We start from the raw sequence: 27,059 nt of genomic DNA, 5'->3' as shown, positions 1-27,059 counted from the left end.
ATGGCGCTAGCCTTCGCCGCGCCAGCCGGCCCCCCTTCAGGAAGTTAACTGTGCGCATGTGCAAGAGTGCCCTCGTGCCAGGTCTTTGCCCATTCCCGGGTGTGCCTGATGAGGTCATAAGTAAGCAACCAATCAGGTGTGGATGCGCGGCGTTAGGGGGTTTATAAGCGCACCACGTTGGCGTGGCAACGGGGGCTTCTCTTTGAGATAGAAATAAAGTTTTACGCATAGCTAGGATTTCTATGTCCACGTGCTTCTTGCCGGCGGAAGGTCTCGCGTGGGACAGCTCTTACTAGATTATTCATTGCTACTTATGAGGTTGGAGCCCAGGGTCAGCCTGCCCCACATGTGGCCCATACATATACAGCCACCAAACTAGACAAGATGGACGAAGCAATGAAGTGCAGGCCGACAGGAAGTAGATGTAGATCTCTCCTGAGAGACACAGCCATAATACAGCAAATACATAGGTGAATGCCAGCAGCAAACCACTGAACTGAGAACGGGACACCTGTTTAAGAAATCAGAGAAAGGACTGGAAGAGTTTGAAGGGACTTGAGACTCCATATGAACAACAATGCCAACCAACCAGAGCTTCCAGGGACTAAGCCACTACCCAAAGACTAATCATGGACTGACCCTGTTGATCATGTTCTTATGCTTGTGTCTTACCATCTGGTTTCTCTGGTGTTCAGTGATCTGAGTGTCCTGGATTGGAGCAGGGCTCCCAGGAAGCAGTTGGTGCTGTGTATTCTGGATTAATCCAGACCTTCTGGGAAGCAGGCAGAGTTATGCAGTGTGGTACACCGATCCCAACTTCATGTGTAGGTTTGGATCTGAGGGAGGATGGAGCTAATATAGGGCAGGGAAGAACTTATGAGTACTGGTCTTGCTAAGGACCCAGAAGGCAGGTGATTGGGGCAGGAGTGGGTTAGGGATCATATCCGAGTATGTCAGGTTAGAGCAAAACTCCTAGGGGTATGGAGACAGGCACAATTGTGGGGTAGGTTGTGGATGGAGGTCTTCTTCAAAGCTTTATTATATACAGGTTTCAATGGTATATATAGATAGCACAAAAATCAGCATCTCAGGTCTGCATCTCTGTTTTGAATTCCAAAAATTCCTTTAGGACATAAAAATAGGAGAAAATTCTTGGAGTGTTTTGTGAATAGATCAGTAGTTAAACAAATTTTAGCTTGGGTCTGTATGGAATCTAGGAAGATTTTGGAAAAATCAAGTGAAAATCCTTACTTTTACTTCAGAGTATTAACAGAAATATAAATAGAAGCCACGGAGTTAATCTATAATATTTAGGGGATCAAATTTATTAAGCAAAAGAAATAAGTAAAATTAAATGTAAAGATATTTTATTTAACTCAATGTATGTACCATGCTTCATCACATTAATAGATATAAGCAATAATGAGATGTGTCTCTTCATCTTCTTAACTGTCTTTTACATTCTGTGTGCATTTCACAGTCATGGCTCATCCAGACTCAAAAGTCAGTTTCAGTTTCTCAGTTGAGCTAATTACATTTTTTGAGCTCATTAACCACATGTGGCTAGTCATCCTGAGTCAGGCATCATGGCTGAAGTGAAGAGAACTCACTTCAGGTCCTCCAGCAGGAAACAAATGCAATAAGATGAGGTTTTTGAAGTCAGATAAAAATATATACTGTCCTAACTTAACTGGCAGCATTAACCATTTCTTTCACTTAAGCAGACATTTAGCTACCTTTGCAAGAAAGAAAATAAGACCATAACAGCAGGAGGGGATAATAATCATTAAATTGCCAAGCCTGGCCACAGGGTACACCCACTTGTCAGACTAGGCAGGACAGAGTTGGGGTTGCGGTCTGAGGTTTCCATCATGGAAGCCACTCTACTTTGCCCTCACATCAAAGCATGTTCCTATGATGTCCCATGTTGTCCACCAGCCTGTAGGACACAGCTCTCCTGTATGGTAACAGGGAAGACCCTACGAGTCTTTGTCATGTAGTGCTGAAAGCCAAGCCCGCAGTCTGGAGCTGTCTAGATGCTGGTTTCTCACTCATTTTAAAACCCAAAACTCTTAATAAAAATTTTCTACACTGGAAAAAAATAATCATTAAATTGTTCAGACTTAAAAAAAAAACAATACTATAACATGTGCCAATAGGTACAATAAATTACACATCAATATTTAGAAAATTTTGCCATCTATTTTCATGTAAATCATCACATGCTGAGAGAGAAGCTGTTTGTGTTTTTGTTGCTGTTGTTATATTTGTTTGTTTATTTCTAAAGTCAACAAATTCACTTACTTGACTCCCTTTTCTTGCAGCTCCTGTCTATCAAATCTTGCAGCAGATTGGATGGGAAGTAGATCCCTGATATGAACACTTCTCACCTGATTATGGAAAGGCACATTGTAGTTGAAAATAATAAAAGAGAAACCGTGTCACAGAAAGCAAACGTGTTTCATGTTAAATTTACTGCCATATGACCTTGATAAAAATAGGATTTTTCTATTGCTAAATAGTAATAGGATTGAGTTGAGGACTCAAATCCATCTAAGACATTTCCCAGCTTTGGGCATGCTAGTCACAGAAATGCAAACATGCCTGCAGCCTTCAGCTTACCTCCTGGTTTTTTGACCTTGGATTTATCCTCACTCCCACATGTCAGAGCAAGAAACGCAGGCAACAGCTTGAAGAGGCAAGGAGTATAATATAAATACAATGAAATCTTTGCCCAGATAACTTGTATTGATTCTCCAGGGCTTTGAGCCATGCCACATTGAATTTTTTTTTCCTTTCTAGTCAAGCTGACTGCACATGCATTTCACTGGATTTATATGACGTTGTCAAGCCATCGGAATGCCAATTAACAAAGTGCTAATGCTGTACATGATCCAGTGGTCACAAACAATTAATTTTCCTCTGGGGAAGCCTAAATCCTGAGGAATATTCTATCCTATGGGAGAAGTAACCTGGCTGGAGGATGGGGGTCATGGATGCTCTGTAAGGATGATATCACAGCCTGATTATATTATTCCTCCCACCCCACCCCACCCCCGCTCCTTCTGAATGTCACCTATTCATGTTTATTTCTGATGAACTTAGGGAAGGGAAAATGAAGAGGAAAAATAAGCCCAAGGCTTGAATATGGTTTTAGAAAAGGAATCGGGTATATAGGAGGACCTAGAGAGCATTTGTATCTCCTGTATTTTTAATCAACAAAATAAAGCATTTCATGCCTTCTTTGGGTTAATCATGATGAAATCCTCTTAAATCAAGCCTTACTTATAGCTACCTCATGTCTTCATAGAGTTGTCATTTGTAAAATGTATTTCCTTGCCTGTAAAAGACTATAATACCATGTCTAAATACCATGTCTAAGGAGAAAGAAACAGAATTAATTAGAAAAAATAATTTATTTGGGTTTCATGTTTACTTCCTTAGAGTAGGTAATATTAATTGCTAGATATATACATTAATCTCTTTAAATGCCATGGTTAGCTGAGAAATAGGGTATTTTTTCTTAAGATATTCAAAAACTCTAAAAATACAGTGTCTTTGACAATAGTCAGATATCACCAACAATTAACCAGCTACCTTAAAATAAGGAGGCCAAATGAGTCATTCAAAAAATAAGTTGAAACAGAATTTACTGTTAGAATGCTCACCTATGTGTGAGCCTTATCTTCAACCCTTTTTATTACAAAACATAAAATAAAACCAATTAACCATAGATAAAACATCCATCTTTGGAAATTATTAGAGGGAATTTAAATATCGAGAGGTAGAAATAGTGAAAGTATTACCTTTCCCATTCTCTCCCTGAAATTTGAAGACTCATCTTAGGGAGTAGCTACTACCCAAACTCTTAAACCAATTTGTTTCAAGGAACGGAAAATTACTTCAGAAGCAGCCCACGAATGAACCAGTATAGGCATTTCTGTTTAAGGGTCTATGAATATACTAAAATAGAACATAAGTCAAATATATCCATGTATTGCCTATAGGATCTGAAAGAAGGGCATATTAACTAAGAAGCACAGGGTGAAAGTTGCCCTGTCCTTTCAGGTTTTGTGCTACAGAAATTATTATGTGATCTGAAATGCCATGTTAAAATGTGGAAATAGCACTGTTGATGGGCTCCGCCTGAAACTTCAGTGGTACAAATTAAGGTTGGCAGGGGGAAAACACTCTGTTTTCTAGAGCCATCAACATCTGCTCAATCAGATGACCTAATAAAATCAACACACAGATGCATTTTATGGCTTGGGGGGTGTTTTCTCAGGGAATGGATTAGATTCAAATAATGAAGGCCAGATAGTCAGCTTCATGCCCAGGCTGGCCCTGGGTGGCATGCCTGGCCAAGAAAAGCTCAATAACTAAATGGCAAAGAGGAACAGCTGAGTTCCATAATTGGCAAAGTACAATGTACTGGGGGGTAGCTACAGGGCTGGCTGAGTTTAGTGATACTAATTTAAGTGTGATCTTTCATAGATGCTTGGTAGTGCTAAGATTCAACAGGCTTCTCTTACACTGCAAGAAAATAGAATGCTAGCATTTGGTTACACAGAGTTCGAATACTAATTCTGTTGCCAGACTAGCTTCTAAGTTATCCATGACAAATAATTTCATGTGTGTTTACCTATGTGTTATTAGTATTTGGTTTTCAATTCTACAGCTTCTTATGATCTATTGCTGTGCTCAGACCTTACCTAGAAAGAAGGTAGGGTACAATTCAGAATGTTTCCGTCTTAGGGTTACTATTGTTGTAATGAAATACCATAACCAAAAGCATGTTTGGAGGGAGAAAATTTGTTTTTTATTATATTCTCCCACAACTGTTAATTATCAAAGGCAGTCAGGGCAGGAACTTAAGCAATGTATGAATGTGGAATAAGAACCACACATAGAGGAATTCTGCATATTGCTTTGCTCACCCTATATTTTATAGCTCCCAGGATCACCAGCCTAAGATGGGTACCGCCAACAATGGGCTGGTTCCTTCTCCATCTATCATGAATTAAGAAAATTCCCTACCTGCTTTCCTATAGCCCTTTTGTTGGAAACCTTTTCCAAGGATAGGTTTTCTCCTCTTAGATGACTTTAGCTTATGTCAAGTAGACATAAGTTATTCCCCACTCATATCTATATAGATTCTCCATAAAAAAAGAGGAGGATTTATCCCATAAGTCTTTTTTGGCATTTATATAAGAGATTCAAAGGGAAACCAAAATTTTTGTAAAAAATCTATTCTAATGATGTACATGTTGATAGGTAACGCTGTTTTGGTTCCTTGTCTGCAAATTCCATTTTTCAGTGTGTGAATCTATTAGCTGATACTATGCTACATATTTTCTGCTCCTCCAAAGTTTGCATTCTACTCCCAGAAAAGATAACAAAACCACTATACACTGTAACATATCTAGCATGAGAAATTTACATGGAACTCAGATTTAGCACTGTTGATGGTGGGACAAATTAAGTATAAAATGAGAGAAGTAGAGAAGAAGTTAATTAAAAAGTAACAGTTTGCAGTCATGTATCAGGGTGACATACAAGGAGTGTGAAATCTATCTTGTTAGTGATAAGGAGAGTTTGGGAAGTTGTAGACAGTAGTGAAGTAACAGTGCTAATAAAAGAAATAGAAAAACAAGAACAGAAAACCACAAAGAAGATGGAGGAGAAAGAAGAAAGAGAAGAAATAAGGGATTTATTAAGAAGATACTATGTTGAAAGACCGTTTCGGTAGAACTTGAGTTTTAGAAACTCAATTAAAAATAATATTTGATGAAATTGAAATAATTTATTTTAAATATGTCCAAGCTGGCTTGCTGATGCAAGCCTGATGGAATCCAGGCATTGGAAGGTAGCAGGAGGATCAAGATTTCATTGCCAAACTCAGATACATAACAAGATTGAGGACAGACTGAATGAATAAGTGCCTATATTTTTTAAAAAAATGCCAAATATCACAGTTCACTTGTCATACAGTTCATCAGAACCAAGGTAGTTTTTTAGATTTTGTATCTTACCTGATTCTTCTACTTACTTTCAGTCACCTCACTGCTTTATATTAGGCAGTTTTTTTGCAGACTAAACACCCACTGTTGAGTTACAAACCACAGAATTGATTTTACCAAATGGTGGTGTCATGGAGTAATAATCCAGGAATAAAGGTGAATTCAGATTAAATTTCTTTTTTTATATATAGTAGACTCAGGTTGCCAGTTATATAATGCACTTGTTTTCCTTCAGTCTTAAGATATTAGAAAAATAATTTCTTTTGGAATTTCTGTAAAACGTCCATCTTGTAGTCTAACAGATAATAGATATCGGTCATTGAGAGTGACTCTTACTGCCTTTGTTTTTGTTCCTATCCTTTGCCATCTCCATTTCTTGTTCCCATATCCCTTTCCTTCTCCATCTTTCTCTTCCTGTCCTTCTCTTCCAGCCCGACCTCCTCTCCCTCTCTTGTTCCCCATGTCTGTGTGTACACATTCCTCTGTATTTACTGTTATTTCAAATGGCCCCAATCGTGGTATTATTTCTGCTAATGCCTTAATGGTAGTACTCAAAATTATGTCATTTTCATGTGCCAGCTGAATTATCTCCAATTGTATTTGGATAGTGGCTTTCTGTTTAGATGTGAAGTCTGAACAAATATAAAATACCCCAATCCTTTTTCTTGAATATCATTGATATCCTTTCTGATATACATGAGAAAGGCCATAAGCATTATGAGGCCAGTTTAACTACATAGAGCATTGTTTTACTTTGGGGGAAACTCATGACTAGTGATCAAGAAATGCAGACTCAAGGAACCTTTTTTGTATTCGTACAAAATTATTTGATAATGTGTTTTTAGTCACAATATTTTTTGTCTGTTTTAGAAATACAACTCACATTAGCATATGGATGTTTATTCAAATATTAGAGAAGACCTTATATTTCCATGATGAATGTCTGTGTGTTTAAAAACATACCCCAGAAACTTGTGAATATACTGAAGTTCCACATTTCGTAGTTGAGTGGATATCTTGAATATGACCTTGATCTAACTATATAAAGACTTGTCTGAACTTTCAATACATATAGGAGAAATTACCCAATGGGATGGCATATAAATACAAATTTTTACCTGTCTCCAGGCATTCTTTTATTGTCAACAATTCTGTTCATCTTGCCTTTTATTGCTGAAGATACTCCTTTATTTTGTGTTAAGTTAGTCACCCAATGTCCATACATCTATATCTTTTGGCCTGAAATTCAATAGACAACTGACCATCTTACTTCCAAACTAAGAAGATCCAACTAAAATGATCTGTAAAATGAGTTCTATAATCCACATACTGAGGGTGGTGTGCACTTAATAATAAAGAAAGCACTTGAAGGGAACAATTTCGTCAAATAACATGTGATGCAATAATAGTAACCAAGGCAGTGATAGAAAATGTAAACTGTTGAGAAAGTGAGAAAGACAGAGAGAGAGAGAGAGAGAGAGAGAGAGAGAGAGAGACAGAGACAGAGACAGAGACAGAGACAGAGAGACAGAGAGAGAGAGAGAGAGACAGAGAGACAGAGACAGAGAGAGACAGAGAGACACACAGAGAGAAACAAAGAGAGACAGAGAGGGGAGGAGAGGAAAAGGAGAGAAGTAGAAGGAGAGAGACAGAAATAGAGAGACCAAGAGACAGAGATAGAGCCATGGAAGAAAGAAAAAAGGAAGAAGTGCAAATGTTGGAGGGAGGAGAAAGGGAAGGAGGTTATAGGAAGGGGAGGAAAAGAAGGAAAGATGAATGAGGGAAATGCAAATCAAAACAACCCTGAGATTTCACCTCAAACCAGTGAGAATGGCTAAGATAAAAAACTCAGGTGACAGCAGATGCTGACGAGGATGTGGAGAAAGAGGAACACTCCTCCATTGTTGGTGCGATTGCAGACTAGTACAACCACTCTGGAAATCAGTCTGGAGGTTCCTCGGAAAATTGGACTTTGAACTACCTGAGGACCCAGCTATACCTCTCTTGGGCATATACCCAAAAGATGCCCCAACATATAACAAAGACACGTGCTCCACTATGTTCATAGCAGCCTTATTTATAATAACCAGAAGCTGGAAAGAACCCAGATGCCCTTCAACAGAGGAATGGATACAGAAAATGTGGTACATCTACACAATGGAATATTACTCAGCTATCAAAAACAATGACTTTATGAAGTTAATAGGCAAATGGAGGGAACTGGAAAATATCATCCTGTGTAAGGTAACCCAATCACAGAAAAACACACATGGTATGCACTCATTGATAAGTGGCTATTAGCTCAAATGCTTGAATTGCCCTAGATGCACAGAACACATGAAACTAAAGACAGATGATCAAAATGCAAATGCTTCACTCCTTCTTTAAAAGGGGAACAAGAATACCCTTGGCAGGGAATAGGGAGGCAAAGATTAAAACTGAGGCAGAAGGAACACCCATTCTGAGCCTGCCCCACATGTGGCCCATACTTGTACAGCCACCCAATTAGACAAGATGGATGAAGCAAAGAAGTGCAGGCCGACAGGAGCCGGATGTAGATCTCTCCTGAGAGACACAGCCAGAATACAGCAAATACATAGGCGAATGCCAGCAGCAAACCACTGAACTGAGAAGGGGACCCCAGTTTAAGGAATCAGAGAAAGGACTAGAAGAGCTTGATGGGGCCCCGAGACCCCATATGAACAATAATGCCAACCAACCAGAGCTTCCAGGGACTAAGCCACTACCTAAAGACTATACATGGACTGACTCTGGGCTCCAACCTCGTAGGTAGCAATGAATATCCTAGTAAGAGCACCAGTGGAAGGGGAAGCCCTTGGTCCTGCCAAGACTGAACACCCAGTGAATGTGATTGTTGGGGGGAGGGCGGTAATGGGGGGAGGATGGGGAGGGGAACACCCATATAGAAGGGGAGGGAGAGGGGCTAGGGGATGTTGGCCTGGAAACCGGGAAAGGGAATAACAATCGAAATGTAAATAAGAAATACTCAAGTTAATAAAGAAAAAAAAAAGAAAAAAGAAAATCAAAGAAAAAAACAAAATAAAAATGACTGGTAACAGAAAGTAGGGAAAGGATAGTGCAGGAAGGGAGTGCGAATGGAGTGAGAGGCAGAGGCATAGGAGGGGTGTTAGGGAGAAGGAAAGGAGGGATGGGTGAGGAAAAGAGGCATAGAAGAAGGAATTAGGGGAGGGAGGGGTGCACAGAGAAAAGGACAAAGGAAGAGAGCTATGGTGGTACGCATTGGAGATTTGAAGTGGTACTATTTGAAGCGATTTGGGTTTGTGGTTTTATGGGAGTAGATTGGGCCTTGTTGGGGGAAGTATGTCACTGGAGCTTTGAAATTGTAGATGCTCAATCCAGACCAAGTGTCTCACTTTATTCCATCTGCCTGTAGAAAAAGATGTTGAACTCTCACCTCCCACTCCAGTACCATGTCTGCCTTTGTGATATCATGCTTCCTGTCATGATTCAGAGTAAACCTCTGAATAGTAAGCAAGGTTCCAATTAAATGTTTTCCTTTATAAGAACTGCCATAGATATGCTGTATCTTCACAGCAATAGAAATCCTAAGACACGATGATGGAAGAAGTGAAGAAGCAAGAAGAAAGGAAGGGAGGAGAAGAGGAATGGCCTAGTGTGAATGAAGGGAAAGAGTTGGGGGGGATAATAGAAGGGAGAAGAGATAAAGAAAGAGAAGGAATAGGAAGTTGAGAAGGAGGAAAGAAGAAAAAGAATGAAACGTAAGGAATGGGGGACGAAAGTGAAGGCGGACAGGAGGAAGGGAGGGGGGATGACTAGAGGGCAGGAGGAAGGGGAAAAGGAAGAAAGAATGGGGAGAAGGGAGAGGAAGGATGGAAGAAATTAGAAAGGAGGAAGAGAGGAAAATAGAGAAAGTGAAGGGCAGAAAGAATAGGGGGAAGAGGAAAATATGATGAATGGAGAGAGGGTGGAGGCTGAAATAAGGGATCAGAATATAAGAAGGGGAGGAGGGAAGGAGCAAAGCAGAGAGATGTGTGAGAGGGAAGGAAGGAGAAGAGAGGCAGGGATGAGGGAGAAGAAAGTAAATAATGGAAGCAGAGAGGAAAAAGGAGTGAGTGAGAAAAGGAAGAAAGAAGGAAGAAGGAAGGCTTGTATAAGGGAGGGAAAGAAGGAGCGAGGGGAGGAGAGAGGTCGGAGGGAGGCAGGAGGGGAAGGCAGCATTGGAAAAGTTCCAGTTTTTACATAGAGGATTAATCTCTCATCCATAAAAATAAATCAATTGAGATATTTTTGCTTATACACTAGATTATGTATAGCAGTGTTTTACCTAGTAGGCAAAATCTAACAACCCCTCCCCCATCCTTAGCAATTTGAGCAGTTTGTAAAATTGTTATACATTATAACAACTAACTCCAAATACATACAACTAAGGAATAATGGTTATTAAAAGAGGCTAAAAGAGAAAGACATTAAGAATAGATTTTTTAATACTGTGTTTGTGTAACATTTAAAAAAGGCAAAGATGCACTGATTCTTAGAATTTATATCTGTATTTTGAAAGATAATACTGATCATGCATAGTATCTCTTTACTAACAGTAAAAAATATTGACAACACCTAAAATGGACGTTACCACTGTTATTCAAGCTAACTTCTATCAAACAATACAGGGACTCCTATGATTGTGTCAATCACTGACACTTAGTTTTAACTATAACATTGTTTGTGTGTTGTTCTTCCTGTACAGTTGTTTAGAAAACCGTATGTGCCTTTATTTGCTTTCTGGCATATGTCATGCATTTTTATTGTTGAAAGAAGAAAAAAAGGCGGAGGGGGGTGTTAATTCTTACTGTATCTTCCTACCATGCATATCCTCATGCAGAAGTGAGAGTCATGATTCTAGCTCCCTGGCATCTGACAAGGCTGGGCAACCTGTCCCACCTTTCATCTGTAATTTTTTCATCACAGAATTGAAACAGCCAAATAATGTTGACTAGAAAGCTGGCATAAATATTGACAATAAACACGTGAAAATGGCGGCATAAACAACACTGCCCGTTGGAAGAGAACGCAAGGATTATACATGAAAAATAAAGCCAATGATGTGGTTTGTGTCTCAGAATTTAGGGAATAGGATCTCTTTCAGGTTCTTCTTATTGTGGTAAGGAGAGTTGTAAGCATATACAGGGTCTTCTTACACTGTGTTAACTCTAGGCCCTCAACCTTAGGGATGCTTAAATTAAAACATAAAACTAAAACCATACTCATTGCTTATTTGGGCATTTGAGAAACACCTGAAAAATATTTGAGAAACTACATTTATTCCTGGGTGTCTGGTATAAAAACAAATTATTCTAAAATGCTAATAAATTCACCTTAGACTGCTCCCTATCTGCTTCAACGACGAAGACCTACAGGCTATATCTGTCTTCTGATCTTATGTTATATGACCACGGGCTTCTACTCCTTGCAATAGTTTACAAAATTAAAACATCTGACTACAAGATATCTAGAGAACCTCTCCTATTTGGATTTGTCCTGTGTCATGCTTTAATCTCACGTTCTCATGTTGGGCAGCATTAGGGTCGCTATGGGCATTGTCTAGCTAAAGGAAAACATTTAATTTATATTTTAAAAATGCATTTCTCTGATTTATCATCACATCTAAACCTAATTGTGTTAGTTTAGGCTTTGTGGTATAGAAACAAATTCCAAGGTGCTCGTAATTCAACTTTTACTACATAGGGCCAAATTTCAATGTCAGCATTTCCTAATATGAATATATTTTATAAGCAGCACTCAGAATGTATTGTCACTGGGGTAAAAATGGCATTTAAACTATTCAGGGTATGGAACTAGTCTATGAACTGTTACCCTATCCAAAACATTATAATAAGTAGAAAAGAGTGAGCACTGGTTGCAGTGTTACCTGCTTTCCACCCCAGAACTCAGGAGATCTCTTCGGGCAGACCTCTGTGAATTGAATGCCAGTATACATAGTGTGCTCCAGGCCAGCCTGGATTCATACGGATTCAGACTGATATTGTAGAACCAACATGTTGAGATTTTATACAAAGTAATGTATTTGTTTTTAAAGTTTTATGTTAAGCAACCCAGACATCAGTTAAAAGCCCATCAAGCATGGAAGAGGAAATGCTAATATCTATCCATTCTATATTAAAAATGAAACATTGTTATAATTAGATACATCATTCCTCATTAACAAAATGAAAATCCAAGGGACAAAAAGATAGAGAGGAAAATAAATATAAAATGCTTTTAAAAACCTGTTAAAATGTCCGTCTATTCTTGGGGAAAGGAACACAGGACATGCATTGCTGGCTACATCTTTAACCCAAACCTGAGGAGGTTTTAAGGTCTGTCTGTTCTTCAATGGGAGTTCTGAGATAAAAGGCTACACAGTGAAAATCTTTCCAAAAAAAAAAAAGTCAAAACAAATGAACAACAACCACAAAAAGGAAATACAAAGATATTGCCACAAATACTAAAACTGAGGAAATTATCTGCACCAAGTTTAGAAAAGTGAGATCTTCAAATAAGAAGTAACTGGTACATTAGCAAGGAAGCATCAGAAATTTAGCAATGTGTTGTGTAGCCGTTTTCTCTGAGATTTTCAGGGAAGCTTCTTAAGCAGGAAGGTAATCAATTCAAAATAGCTTCAGATGGTCCCTAAAAGTGACCAGATTCCTGAAGTCCCTTCATTCCAAGACTAAAGGAACCAAGCCGTTTACAGTCTTTCTTAAGCATAGCAGGTTTCCAAGAAAGCTTCAAGACCAGCCCAGCTGCCTCCAAGAAGCCAAGCTGCCTGGAAATGGTTTGAACCAACTATGTCAGTTGAAAATGACACTCTCCAGTCTTTTTAGCTGCCTTTAGACTGTAAGATGTGTTCCAGGTTCCCAGCTTTTGTTAACTGTCAATAACACTAGTGTGGGCTTTAGTGATATAGCTGTCTTTTAGTCATTTCTGCTTCTCTAAATGACTCTTTACTCATATTCCTGTAACTAACCCCTATAAAACTCATGGTTCACAAGTCGAAGCTTTAGGTCTCTTATGGGCTTCTTGTCTAGGGTGAACAGATGTGTGTGTGTGTTGTCTATGCAGAAAAAGTCTTGTCATACAACTCTGGGACTTAAAAGATTAACTGTAAAACACTCATAATGACCTTCTATTTTGAGTATGATACAAAAACATGGATACCTTCACTATGAAGATTGAAAAATAGGAAAATAACACAACTGTTTTTGACATATATGCAAATTCGAAAGATGTAAAATTCACATTTTGGGGCTGGGGACATGTCTAAGTGGGGTGAGTCAAAACACAAGGAGGAAAATTGAAACTACAATTCTGGCACCTATGTAAAACCTGGGCAGGTGCGGGGTCTGACATTAACTCCAGACTCAGGAAGTAGAGAGAGATCTCTGCATTAGCAAAACTGAAGGAACTCTGCATTCAGAGCAGAGACTTTGCAACAAAATATAAGGTAGACAGAAATTGAGGAAAGTAACATCTTAAACTTTTGCTGTTCCCTGCATACAAAACTTGTATCCTTTCACCCATACACTTGGAATCAATCTCTCTCTCTCTCTCTCTCTCTCTCTCTCTCTCTCTCTCTCTCTCTCTCTTGTCTCCCACATGCACACGCTCATGCACACAAGACGCCTCCCTCCCAACAAAACATTTATGTACAAAATTCAAACTGCACATGTGGGTATGACTTAAAGCTAGAATAAAACATACTTGAACATTCTGAATGGTTATATAAATCAATTAAAAGTATTAAGAATGGGAGAGCTATCTCAGAGTTTAAGAGGACTTCTCGGTCTTCTAGAAGACACAGTTTTAGTTCCACATGGCCAACATTAGAAGTCTCAAAGCCACCTAGAACTTCAGCTTTGTTGAAATATGGTGCCTCTTTCTGACATCTGAGAGCACTGACACTTAAAACAACACACACATAATTTTTGAGTATCAGAGATCAAGTGCCTAAGCTTCAGACAGCTATTATATGTTGTAAATTTCTAGAATTTTGTCTAAGAAAACAAACATATATCTACATTTACATGTGAATGTGAGTAATGTCATCATTCATTGTGCCCAAATTATAGAAACATTAAACATCTACTGCTTGCTTTGTGTGTAAACTTTACCTCTCAATTGAAGGTCTCTTTGCCCAGTGGGCTCTCTGCAATATAAAGAAGCCTAACTTTGCTTCATCTGGCAGTAGGGATGGGTGTCCACACACAATGAACTGAGAAAAAGATACATCTAAGAACTTCCATACAGTTCTATTTGGACAGCTTTAAATTTATAAAACAACATTTCAGAATAGAAAAATGATTCTTTGCCTGAGGCCCAGGACTGTCAGGGGAGCTGCATACAGGAGAAGTGAGAAAGGTTCGAAAGTTGACAAGAATATTCTCAATGTTGATTGTAGTAATAGGTATATTATACATGTGTGCATTAAATCCCATTGAACTATACACACTTAAAATTTGTAAGTTCCTTTACAGAAAAATCATACTTCAATTCATTCTTAAAATGTCTATTTACTGACTAAGGCTTTTGCAGGGGGAGGTAGAGTCCAAAATCTCTATTCATTTTTGTAAAATAAGTAAGGACTTTCTTTTTGACTCTAGCATATGTGTCTCAGTCAAAGAGCAGAAGCAATAACATTGGCTCTCCATTGTGGAAGAGGTAAAATGGAATCTTCATCCATAAAAATGTCTCCTATAAATTATCTCATTAGTGTCTCCTTGACACCTTTCTCATCCTGAGCATATGGAGTTGTATGAGGCCTTCTGTTATATTTGTACCTGGAATATCTTGAAAAGTCATGTTGTAGCTCCCCCTTTCCTCCTGTGTTCCCACATCCTGGTTTCTGCATTTTCAAGACCCTAGAACTTCCTTGGCATTGCCAATGCTTTGCAAGTTCCATTGTGAAGGCCTGTTTGTAGAAATTATTGTAGTTAATTTTAGCTTCCAGCAATTTACTGACAAACAATTTAAACTGTAATGAATCCTCAGTCTGCAGTAGTCATGGCAGGTACCACCCCAGTGTTTCTTGGGCAAGTCATACAAAAGGTCAGATATAAATGTACTCCTATCACCACCTCATATCCCACTCCTCCTAGCCCCAGGCCCAATTATTCTCATTTTGAATGTCAGCGTCTTCATCCGCATTGAATAGCATAATGAACAATATACTGAGGTGACAGTTTTTAGCTGGCAGCAGATCTGATTACTGAGGCAAGTCTGAAATTAACTTTTCCTCTTGCCATGTCGATTTTCCAAGTCATGTAGATTTCCCTGTGTTATATCACCCATTAACATCTTCACCACTGATAACTGTGCTGAAAGGTAATCCATTTTTCACGGAAACACCCATTCATCCATGTCCTATTACCCCTGTAAATAAAACGTGACATGATTTGATATTAACAGATTTTTTTTTATTTAGGGATCATCTTATTCAATACAGTATTTCCAGAATATATGTTGACTATACATATACAAGTGGACACAGAATGTTTAAAACACTAATAGATGCAACCCGATGAGAAACATAGAACACTGTAAAACAGAAATATTTGACATGTAATTACTGGGAATTGCAGGGATGCCATACACATTTAAAAACATAATCAACCATGTAACAAAAGGCAGAGTGCCTTTCCCATCTAAAATTAATTGTCCAGAGGAACTCTTCTGCAAGCTGAAATCGCTTTCAGAGCTCAATTTAAAAAAAAAAAGTGGTAAGTGTTTCAAATTTCCTCATTGTCTGTCTATATTTAAGAAAATTCATTTGGCCTAGACCCACAGAGCTTAAAAGCAAATGGTGCATATTATCACATAATTAGAAGCAAATAAGTTCAAAATCTGCTGCTAGGAGATGTGTTTATAATAAGTGTTAGTTGACCAAAAATTACCAGAATGGTTTTCAAAAACGTTAAACCATAATTACTAATTTCTTTTATGTCACATGGAAACAGTTACTTCTTAGGTATCATCCTTACTAAAGACAATTAAAATGAGGTCAGTTTTACCTGAAAGTAATTATTACATATCAAGTGAGAAAATTATAGGTTATTTAAATTTCCACAATCTCAGGAGAAAGCAGTTTCTATTTTATAAGGTTAAAAGAAGGTAGTGGGCATGGTGGTACATACTCATAATCCTAATACCTGGGAGATAAATGAAGATAATCATAAAATCAAGGTCAGCCTGGGATGAGGGCTGGAAACCTTGAATTAATTAATTAATTATTTAATTAATTAGAAAATTATTACACATAACTGCTGGTACCATACTACTTGGTCTAGTGTGTAATGCCTAATTTTCAATAGATACTAGCTAATAATTACCATTACTTTCTTTTGTGTATATGTATGATGTATGTGTGTACACATATGTGTGAGACTGAGTTCTCTGATTAAGAAATTAGACTTTGTGTAAGATAACACATCACAGACTCATTAGGTAGTACTATAAATTGTATAAAGGATATTTATGCCCAATGGCAAAAATCCAGATCTTTAGTACAGGTAAAATTATTTAGCAAACAATTCTACTATTGCTCTAGTTGTGTAAAGCATAAACAGGCCTTCCTTAATTGTTCTACATTTTTGGCTCCAGGCCCTCCTGTGTGTTCAGCAAACTCCACAGTTGGTTTGTGAAGATCATAAGAAATGTGATGGGATGTTTTCTAGAGAGAAAGAGTCAGGCAATGTGACTGATTCAGCAATCAGGAGGTAGAGGCAGGATGCATGAGAGAAGTCTTAAGTGAGTCTGGTCTGCATAGATAGTTCCAAGACAGCCTATGTTTTAAATATAAAAAAACTTATCTTAAACAGATAAGCCAAAAGCAGTAAATAATTAATCAAATGAAGGCATGCAGGATGGCTTAGTAGATAAAAGTGTTTGCTTTATCTACCTGGTGATATCAGTTCATACCCAGAAACCTCAATTTAAGTTTTCCAATCCAGTAGCTGGAAGGAGAGAAGCAACTCCACGAAGTGATTTTCTGGCCATGGGCATGGGCATCGTGTCTCCTGGACATCAAATACACAAAAAGTTAAAAAGATGATGATGATGCCGACAATGACAATGATGTTAGTAGATCACTTAATTTTTGGAAAGTGAAATTTACTATTCTTCATATTAGTAGATCATTTAATCCTTGGAAAGTGAAATATATCATTCCTCATGGATATGAGATGTTTTATTAAGAAATTTTAACTGAAATGGTACCAAGGGATATTTAGTAACTGGAAACTAGTGTATTTTTGTTACTGTATTGTGGGTAATTTTGTAAGATACTATATAGGGGAATATTGTGAAGCATTTCCCACTTGGTAAGCTATCCAGTATAAGTAACTGTGTTGTGAGATGACATTTTAAGTGTTCAAGTAGAAGTAATGCCCTACAACAATTACTGGGTCCTCTGAAATCAGCTCAAATGTTTTTAAGGAAGAAGATAGAGAAGAACGGAAGGTTGGAATAGAAAGAGGGAAGAGTCGAAGGAAAACAAATTGGACAGGAAACTGGCAGAAGAAGGAAAAATATACGCAGCAATAGCAATTTCAGCATAAATAAAATATATAAATATTTTATATATGTGAATTTATTACATATATTATAAAATAAAGTTAACTATCTTTTACAGGCTGCAATGCAAATGTTAACTAGTTATTCTTTCTCTTAGAATGTAACTTTTATCCACTTTCTTCTCTTCAAGCTCATAATTTACATTCTTGTTAAAACTAGTACTGTCAATAACATGGCATTCAACCCTTCAGGCTAATGCTTGTCCAACTGTACTTTTTAATGGTAAATAAAACAAACTTCCTGTGTTATCTTAAAGACTAAGTGTTCTAGATGGCTGGACCAACTAGAAAACAGCTGTCATGTTTGATAAGTAACTGTGCAGACTGGTGATAACTCTCATGTTTTTTATGCATTTCCTTCAGACTAAGAAGTCTGAAGCTTTTATGTCTTTACTTTCTCAAAACTATGCAAAATCGCATTACTTTTACACATGAGAAATATAAACCCTAAAATTGAAAAAAGAGATAAAAAAGACCAGTCAGGATTCAAAGTTTGTTTGCTGGGACTGAAAGTTTCCTGTGTTTTGAAATTTATATGATACTATACTAAAAGAGCAAAGGAGTTTACTTTGGGACAAGATTAGAAAGATTTCTACAAAAAGGATAGTATGATTTGTACTTCACCGTTCCTCTATGAAATGGGTCAAGTCTTGCATTATCTGGTGGCAATCAAAACATATGGACATGATAAAATCCCAAAGAACCTTAAAATCTTAAGAAAGGAGTTGGAAAGATTCATATGTGATTGGAACACTTGTTCAACAAGCATGAAAACTACAGTTCAATACTCAACACATTATAACAAGCCACATTTCTGTGCATATGTGTAACCACGGGGAGGAGAGGGACAATGACAAGTGAATTATGGGAGTTGGTGGGGCCTTGCAGAATTCTAATTTTAAAACATAACAAAGCAAACAAACAAACAGAAAATAACAACATGAGCCTCATTCTCAGGGAGTTTCCCAGATTCAGGAGAATTGTAGGGAGTGTTACAAAATACCACAAATTTTCATCTAGCCTCTGGTGGCACAAAAACTTGGGGGTACATACATACATACATACATAAATACACACACACACACACAAACACACTAACACACATACCACTGCCATACACTCAAAAGATAAATAGATGCATAGATGCACACATTTATACATATATATGTATGCATGTATTATATATGTATATATTATCAACACAGAGAGAAACATGGTGCCATGCAGGCGGTCATCATGCTGGAAAAGGAGCAGAGAGTTGTATATCTTTGTCTGTACACAGCAGAAGGCTCTTTGTTATATTGTGCATAGCTCTAACATATAAAACCTCAAAGCCCACTGCCACAGTGACATACTTCCACCAACAAGGCCAAAGCTCCTAGTAGTTCTATTCCCTATTAGCCAAGAATTCCAGCACATGGTCTATGGGAGCCATTACTATTCATGCCACCCACCTACCTCCACCAACATTTTACATTCTTTATTCCCTGAATTTTTTATTCCTGGAGTTACAGATATATGTATGAGAAAATATTTTCTATTGGATATTTTCATTATTTACATTTCAAATGATATCCCCTTTTCCTGTTTCCACTCCAGAAACTCCCTATCCCAACCCCCTCCCCATCATGCACCCACTCCCTCTACTTCTTTGCCTAGCATTTCTCTACACTCGGGCATCGAGCCTTCACAGAATTAAGGGCCTCTCCTCTTTTGGTGTCCGACAAGGCCATCCTCTGTAACATAGGTGGCTGGAACCACGTGCCCCTCCTTGTGTACTCCTAGGTTGGTAGTTTAGTCCCTTGGGTTTCCTCACTCAGGATATTTTCTATTTCCATTTCTATTTTCTATTTTTTAGAGTTTTTTGTGTTTTTCTTTTCTCCTAATATATGTAATTAACACATAGCATTATAAAGGCTCTTAGATTTTTAAAATCAAAGAGAGAAGCTTGTCTAGTATGTACCACGATAGTGTTATATTTCTTAGTGACTTATTTCCTGTACTTCTGTATTTTTATATGAAATATTTTATAACACATTTTTATAAAACATGATTATGTCATGATGATTACAAGCTTAGAAATCTTTGTGGGAATATAAATTGTAAATATTAATTTAAAACAATGATTTAGAAGGACAGCGATGAAACTGAAAGTAGTAAGGGTGCCATAGAGGTCATCGTCAGTGATATATGTGGGAGAAAACCAATGGTTTGTGAAATTGACTGAAATGAATTGTATAAATGAAACTGATGAACAATAAAAGAGAAAGTAAAAAACGCACTCTGTCATGTAATATCTAGAGATCTAATATTTAAGTTATTTTAATATATTTTAAATTAAGATGAAATTACAAAAATTTTCCCCTCCCTTTCCTCCTTCCCTATTCTCACAGACACCATCCTTCAATTTTCAATTTGATAGATTTGATTAGCATGTATCTATCCATATTTATCTCTATCTCTATCACCTTTATTTGTATCTCTCTATCTCTCTCTAGAGAGAATCTGCTGAGTCCATTTTTGTTGATGATGTGTATATGGTTTCAAAACTGAGCACTATGCCCTTAACAAACAATAAGAAGGAACACCCATTCAAAGCCTGCCCCATATGTGGCCCATACATACACAGCCACCAAACTAGGTAAGATGGATGAAGCAAAGAAGTGCAGGGTGACAGGAACCGGATGTAGATCTCTCCTGAGAGACACAGTCAGAATACAGCAAATACAGAGGCGAATGCCAGCAGCAAACCACTGATCTGAGAACGGGACCCCCGCTGAAGGAATCTTAGAAAGGACTGAAAGAGCTTGAAGGGGCTCGAGACCCCATATGAACAACAATGGCAACAAACCAGAGAGCTTCCAGGGACTAAGTCACTACCCAAAGACTATACATGGACTGACCCTGGGCTCCGACTGCATAGGTAGCAATGAATAGCCTAGTAAGAGCACCAGTGGAAGGGGAAGCCCTTGGTCCTGACAAAACTGAACCCCCAGTGAACGTGATTGTTGGAGGAGGGCGGTAATAGGGGGGGACGGGGAGGGGAACACCCATACAGTAGAGGAGGGAGAGGAGTTAGGGGGATGTTGGCCTGGAGACTGGGAAAGGGAATAACAATCAAAATGTAAATAAGAAATACCTAAGTTAATAAAGATGGAGAGAGAAAAAAATGGACATGTTAATATAGAAAGAGGGAAATTTGAAAGGTTCCTACCAATAAAGAAAGAACTATCAGCATCTAAATATGACTTAAAGAAGGAGAATTAGTCTCTTGCAGAAATCAGTCTACGTATTGGTTGTGCAGTGCAGAGATGTGAGCCTTGAACAATATAACCACCGACAACCATGACAATTACCAAAGTGACAAGATATGCGTAGAGTTGGAAATATATGGCACTTCTCAGACTGATGGCAGCCAATAGCAGCTTAAGTGAACACAAGACACAGAAAACAGGAAGGAAAGATTACCTGGTACTGGAAACCTAGACAACTTTCTGGGGTTATTGAAATCAAGGAGTTTAGTGAAAATTCTACTACTGCTATTGTCCTGGGCCCCCATCATTTCTTGCTACATTCTAAGTCTTAGCTTTAGTCCTAAATATAAATATAGCTACCACACCTAATCAAAGGGCTTCTCTTTAAAGAATAGAGACCATTCCAGAAGATTATAACTGGACATGTTGTGATGCTTAGCACCAATGGATACATGTATATCGTAGCTTCTGCATATAAGGTAATATCACAGAAGGGACAAAAGCATTATAAAGTTCAGAATATGAGGAAGTCTGCTATAAAATAAGTCTCATAAAAAAGGATATATAAGTGTATAATATTTTTATGAATTCATCTATTTGGAGATTATAATAATGTAAGTTAAGTAGCCACACTTTCTAAGTTAGTTTAGATTTTTAAGTTTAATGCAGAGTTGCACTAACTTTCTCAACATAGCAGAAACCCATTCTACAGTCCAAGTAGGACTTTAAACTTGTGATTTTCATGCTTCTGCCTCCTCTTTCTACCACAAAAGGCACTGCCACAAATCCATTCATGAATACAAATTTTGAACAAAAAGCCCTAAATTCAAACCTCAGCTCAGCACTTGGTGATAGAAAATTTGTATTCTTTGAGCTGATATTCACTCATGTGACAGCTGGAGAATTTAATTCCAGAATAAGGGAATTCAGCGAGATATTATACATAGAAAACTCTAAGGTCACTGGGAGCACAAGCTTTGCCTATTAGCCAACCTGTATATATGAACACAATTTGTGTTAAATTCTGGTTGAGAGAAGAAAAACCACTAACTAGTCTCTGTCACAATGGCAGGCACCCGTCTTACCCTGATACTCAATGGAGATAGAAAGGAAAGCTTTTGATAATGATATTTAGCACTTTCTATTTATGAAGGGAAAAATTCTAAAGTAAACAATTTGTACTAAGACTCCCCTCTCACACACTTGGACCAGGGAGATTGACATTGTTCTATCCTTACAGAATGATCAATTCTCCCTCCTTACCCTTCCCTGTATCCTAGCACCCATCCTCCCTGGTCCTCAGACCTGCAATTGGAACCATTCATTTTTCCTCAATAGCTGGGATAACTGGTGCTTTAACTTACAGAGAAATTCATCAGCATGAAAAGGGAGGAAGACTGATCTCTCTGGTCTTGTAAACACTTCATTATTTGCCTTGGTATTTGAAGACAACCAAACAGAGCAGATCCTTACCAAATGTTTCCTCAGTAATTACTGCTGGTGTTATCAGATCCAGACTTCTTTCCTCCTGCTTGCATTTCAACTGTTTAGAAGAGAGAGCCTGAGTTAGCCATTTTCACTACTCCCAAACTGGGAAGACCTAAATTCAACTCAGCTGTCCTTGCAGTCTGGCAATCACCCATGTCTAAATGTGCCTTTCCTATATTTGGTGCTAATCCTCCTGAAATCAGTTTGGACAAGAGGACAAAGAGCCAACAACAGAATCAAGCCAGTCTTTCTGCCAAGACAACACCTGCCCATCAAAACACTGCTTTCTTTAATGAGAACATCCTGTGTGCTGTACAGCTGTCCTCACTGTCTTTGCCTGGCATTTCCCAGAAAATGTTTGTTTTAGAATTTTTGCTGTTTTTGTGTTGGCACTATTTGAGGAACATATGCATACTCATCCCCCTCATTATGTTATGTCAAAGTACAGTTTCTGAGAACTTGTAAATGTTGGTTTTATTAGTTTTGGTTTTGTGACTCTTGTACTAGTTTCACTTACAAAGAAAGAAATTAGAAAAAGACTGTGACCTTCAGAACCTACATTAAGCATTGCTTTCTGCCCTTGATCATTATGGGACCTTGAATTAGCAATGTGTGTTCTTTGCTTCAATTTGTCCCACTGAAGTAGCACGAATGGTATTTTGTCCTTTGAATTAAAGACAGACAGGATAGATAAAATTTTCTTGTTTTCTGCTGTTCCTGGTTGTGTTCATATGAAAACCTTGGGAGAAATAAAAAAAAAACAGAGAGAGAAAAAGAGAGAGAGAGAGAGAGAGAGAGAGAGAGAGAGAGAGAGAAACAACAACAACTAAGAAAAACCCAAACCTAAATATCTGGAAACATAGTAGGAGGAAGACATAAGTAGTTTTGGGACCTTTATATTGGAAGAAAGATCAAGCATCTCAAAAGAGCAACACAGGAAGAAGCATCAAGGATGATCCCAAATAGACCAAACCCATGCCACTATATACCCATGTTCAGCACAGAAGTCCCTGTCAGCGCCATGCTCAAATGAAAGGCTGAATGGGGATGCTAAAGGAAACAAAGCCAAGGCGAAGGACGAGACACAGAGATCTGCAAGGTTGTCTGCTAAACCTGAGCCTCCAAAGCCATAGCCCAAGCCTAAAAACACCCCTCCAAAGAAGGGAAAGAAGATATCCAAGGGGAAGAAGGGGAAAGCTGATGTCAGTAAGGATGCAATTAATCCTGCAGAAAACGGAGATGACCAGACAGATCAGGCCCAGGAAGCTGAAGGTGCTGGAGATGACAAGTGATGTCTGGGCATTTTTGATAGCCATGTACTTCTGGTGACTGTACAGTTGGAAATACTAGGTTTTATCAAGTTTTATGAACATGCAGAATTTTGTTTTACTTTTTATTTTAAACTATATTGTTAGCACACAGAACACTTCATTGTTGGAGGGAGGATCATGTGTCACTAACAAAATATCACCCAAGTTGGATTGAGGACCTCTTTCCTTGATAATTTTGAAAGGTTCCTGATGGCTTCCAGGAGAGACATTATGGTCTTGCATAGGTGACCACAAAGGCACAAAATACCTTGTAGTCTGAAAAACTCTCAATTTATTTTTATATCCTCTTCCCCCTGTACCATCAACATAGACTTCATTCCCTTAAAACTGGAGACCTATTGGAACCTGAACCCCTAAATTGTTTTTCTAGTCTATTGGGCAATGTGGACTTTGCAGTGACTTCATTCACTGTTCTCAGAAGATCGCTGGTTCCTTTTATGAAAGATTGTGGATCTTCAGAATTACAATTCTGCCATGAACATTTCCTGAAAGTCCGGGTCAGCTTGTGAAAAATTGTTAAGCAGCATACTTAATGTGAAATGTCAACCTTCACTCTAAGCTACATTCCTCTTTTCAAAGCATTGAATAAAGATTTCATTGGGTTTTATATTGGATTTCAGATTTTGGTATTTTCGTATATTGTTGATTGTCTGCCCATGTCCTGCCTGAAATACCATGACTGTTTATGAAAAGTATCTTTAATAAAGCTGGCTACAGTTAGGCTTGGAAAAATCTCTGAAAATTAAGTTCCCAGTGGACAACTATCTTACAAATATGCTAGACTCATCTGCCAAACCTAATAGGGTGATTACCTGCTAACCTCACAACATAAAGTTACCATACAGAGAAGTCAGAGGATGAGTGACACCACACATGACTATAGTCTTATTACTTAGAGATGGCAGCAAGAGGATGAAGAGACTATGACTAACTTCAACTATACTAAAACTTCAAGATGAGCATGGGCAATGATACTCTCTCTCAAAGTGGGAAAAAAGAAGGAGGGAAGGAAGGAAAATAAAACACAAGAATAACAATGACAACTGCAAACGTCCAAGAAGACCAGTTGGCAATCAGATACCCATCATCCCAAATAGCTAGAAAATCACATATGTGAGAAAGGATAATATGCTTGCTAACACCCACATGTCTCCCATATTGACAAAAATTTGGATTTAAAAATCACTGTCCTGAATAGGTTCCAATAATCAATTAAATTGTTTTCTTGAAATAAATGAAAAGTCAAAGCATGTTCAAAAGCTAAAATTTAAATACAAAATAGAATCAAATGGCAATTAAGGTTCTCGAAATACAGTAGCGTAGATAATGAAAGTGTTCACAGATTAAGCCAAAGTGAGGCGTGGAGGCAAGACTTGGGACAACAAAATGGCGGCCATGTTCAAATTATCTTAGAACTACAAGGAGAGAAAAAAAGCTAGAGAGTTGGAAGAATGTTGAAAAAAATAATCCATGAAAACTTTCCTAATTTTATAAAGTCATCAATGTACAGTCAGAGGGACACACAAGAAAACACCAAGTCACATGAAGCTAAAGAAACTATAGGAGGAAACATGATAAATAATCCTTTAAAAAGGGAAGATAAGACACATAGGCCCATGTGCCCCACTTTCAGAGAGCTCACTCTGTACTCAGGCTTCCCACACGTCCTCTAGTCACTAGCTTAGTTAGTACTCTTGACCTTCCCATCTGATAGAATGCCTTATTCTTAAAATGGCATTCCTGCAGTATTCCAGATTATCTTGCTGGACTTTGCTTGTTCACCTGTTGAATCTGCCTATCTACCTTGAGCAGGCAACTCCAACATGAAGAGACTGAAGAAATGTGGGCTAAATTCTACAATCACTTCTGTTCCTAAAAAGGATCGATGCCATCTTATTTCACTTATCAAGACCCCTCACCTCCCTGAAGAACACCTCTTTGCTGTGTTTCTCAATAAGCATAGTCTCCTCTACTAAAAGAGTAGAACATTGTCTCTGTTTTCCTACTGTCTCTTTAAGCTGCATCAGAAATCTACCAATACCCACACCTTTTCAGCAAAATATTGAATATAAAAAAAACATGCACTAACTTGCTCTCTTTTTTTCTTACTACCATGTAAAGCAGCTGGAAGGGTTGACCAGGTTCCTCCACATGTGTGCTCACTTAACGCACAGCATGCTTCCATGTTAGAGCCAAATTTTTAACCCCACCAAATATAGCTTCAATGTTCCAGGAAGCACTCTCTATACTCCATCCTCTCCCTTCTGCCCACCAAAATTTATGCAACCCTGGCAATGTCTAATCCATAGACTTAGGCTATCTACACAAGCTCTATTTTTCCCAAACATGCTCTGCTCATCATGCACTCAGACTTACAAAAGAATTCCATACTCATTACAAACACCATCAATATGAAAGATCAAGCCAGTAACTTCCCTACAAAATCTAACAATCCTGTAGAAATGTTTGTCCATGATAATAATTAACTATATAAATTCTGGGACATACATTTTAAAAGAAAAATTAGAAGGTTCATCAAAGAAATTAATAGATTTAAAAATAAAAAAAATCTCAATGAAATTAAGAAAAAAGAGCTTAAGGAGAATAATCACCTTAGAGATGCCCAAGAAAACATAAGCAGAAGGCTCATGGAAATGATGAAGATAAAACTTAAGAATGGAATTTAATCAAGAGATCAAAGGATTCAGTATGAAAAGAAGATACAATTGAAGAGCCCAGCAACTCAATGAGAAAACTCAAAGGAAAGCCTTACAAGTGGAATCAGTCAAGGAGAACATAGCCTATCAAGAGTCAAAGAAGTAGAGGATCTAGACCAAGTAAACAGGCATATAAATTAAAAAAAGAAAACAAAAACAAAAACAAACAACAAAACAAGCCAACATGCAAACAAAATAACACCCAGGTAAGGAGCACAAGGAAACTGTGGAATATTGTAAAAATCCAAATCTTAAAATTATATACACACATCATAGAATATTATTGCTAGCCTGTTACATAGATCAGATCTTCAGCCAAATCATAGAAGAAAACTGCTCCCATCTGAGTAAAGGCACATACTTACAAATATGAGAAGCACATAGCACACATAATAGACAAGCCCACAACAGAAAATCCCAGGGCAAATGATAGCTAAATTCCTAAGTATATACAAAACAACAACAGCAGCAGCAGCAACAACAACAACATTAACAACCAGCAATGTGCATTGAAAGCTGCAAAAGAAAAATGCAAATCAGGGTAGGTTGGTACCTATGGAGACCTTCCCTTCTCAGGGTGGAATGGAAAGTAGGAGTGGTGGACTGAGAGGAGAGAATGAAT

At 37.9% G+C, this 27,059-nt stretch overlaps 1 pseudogene; it reads left to right on the top strand.

Moving 5' to 3' along the window:
* On the top strand, positions 1-23,681 carry LOC116886601 (annotated as a pseudogene).
* The last annotated feature ends 3,378 nt before the right edge of the window (positions 23,682-27,059 follow it).

The sequence above is a fragment of the Rattus rattus genome, chromosome 17 (assembly GCF_011064425.1).
Source record: "Rattus rattus isolate New Zealand chromosome 17, Rrattus_CSIRO_v1, whole genome shotgun sequence".
NCBI classification, from domain to species: Eukaryota; Metazoa; Chordata; class Mammalia; order Rodentia; family Muridae; genus Rattus; species Rattus rattus.
This window is presented reverse-complemented; position numbering and strand designations above follow the sequence as displayed.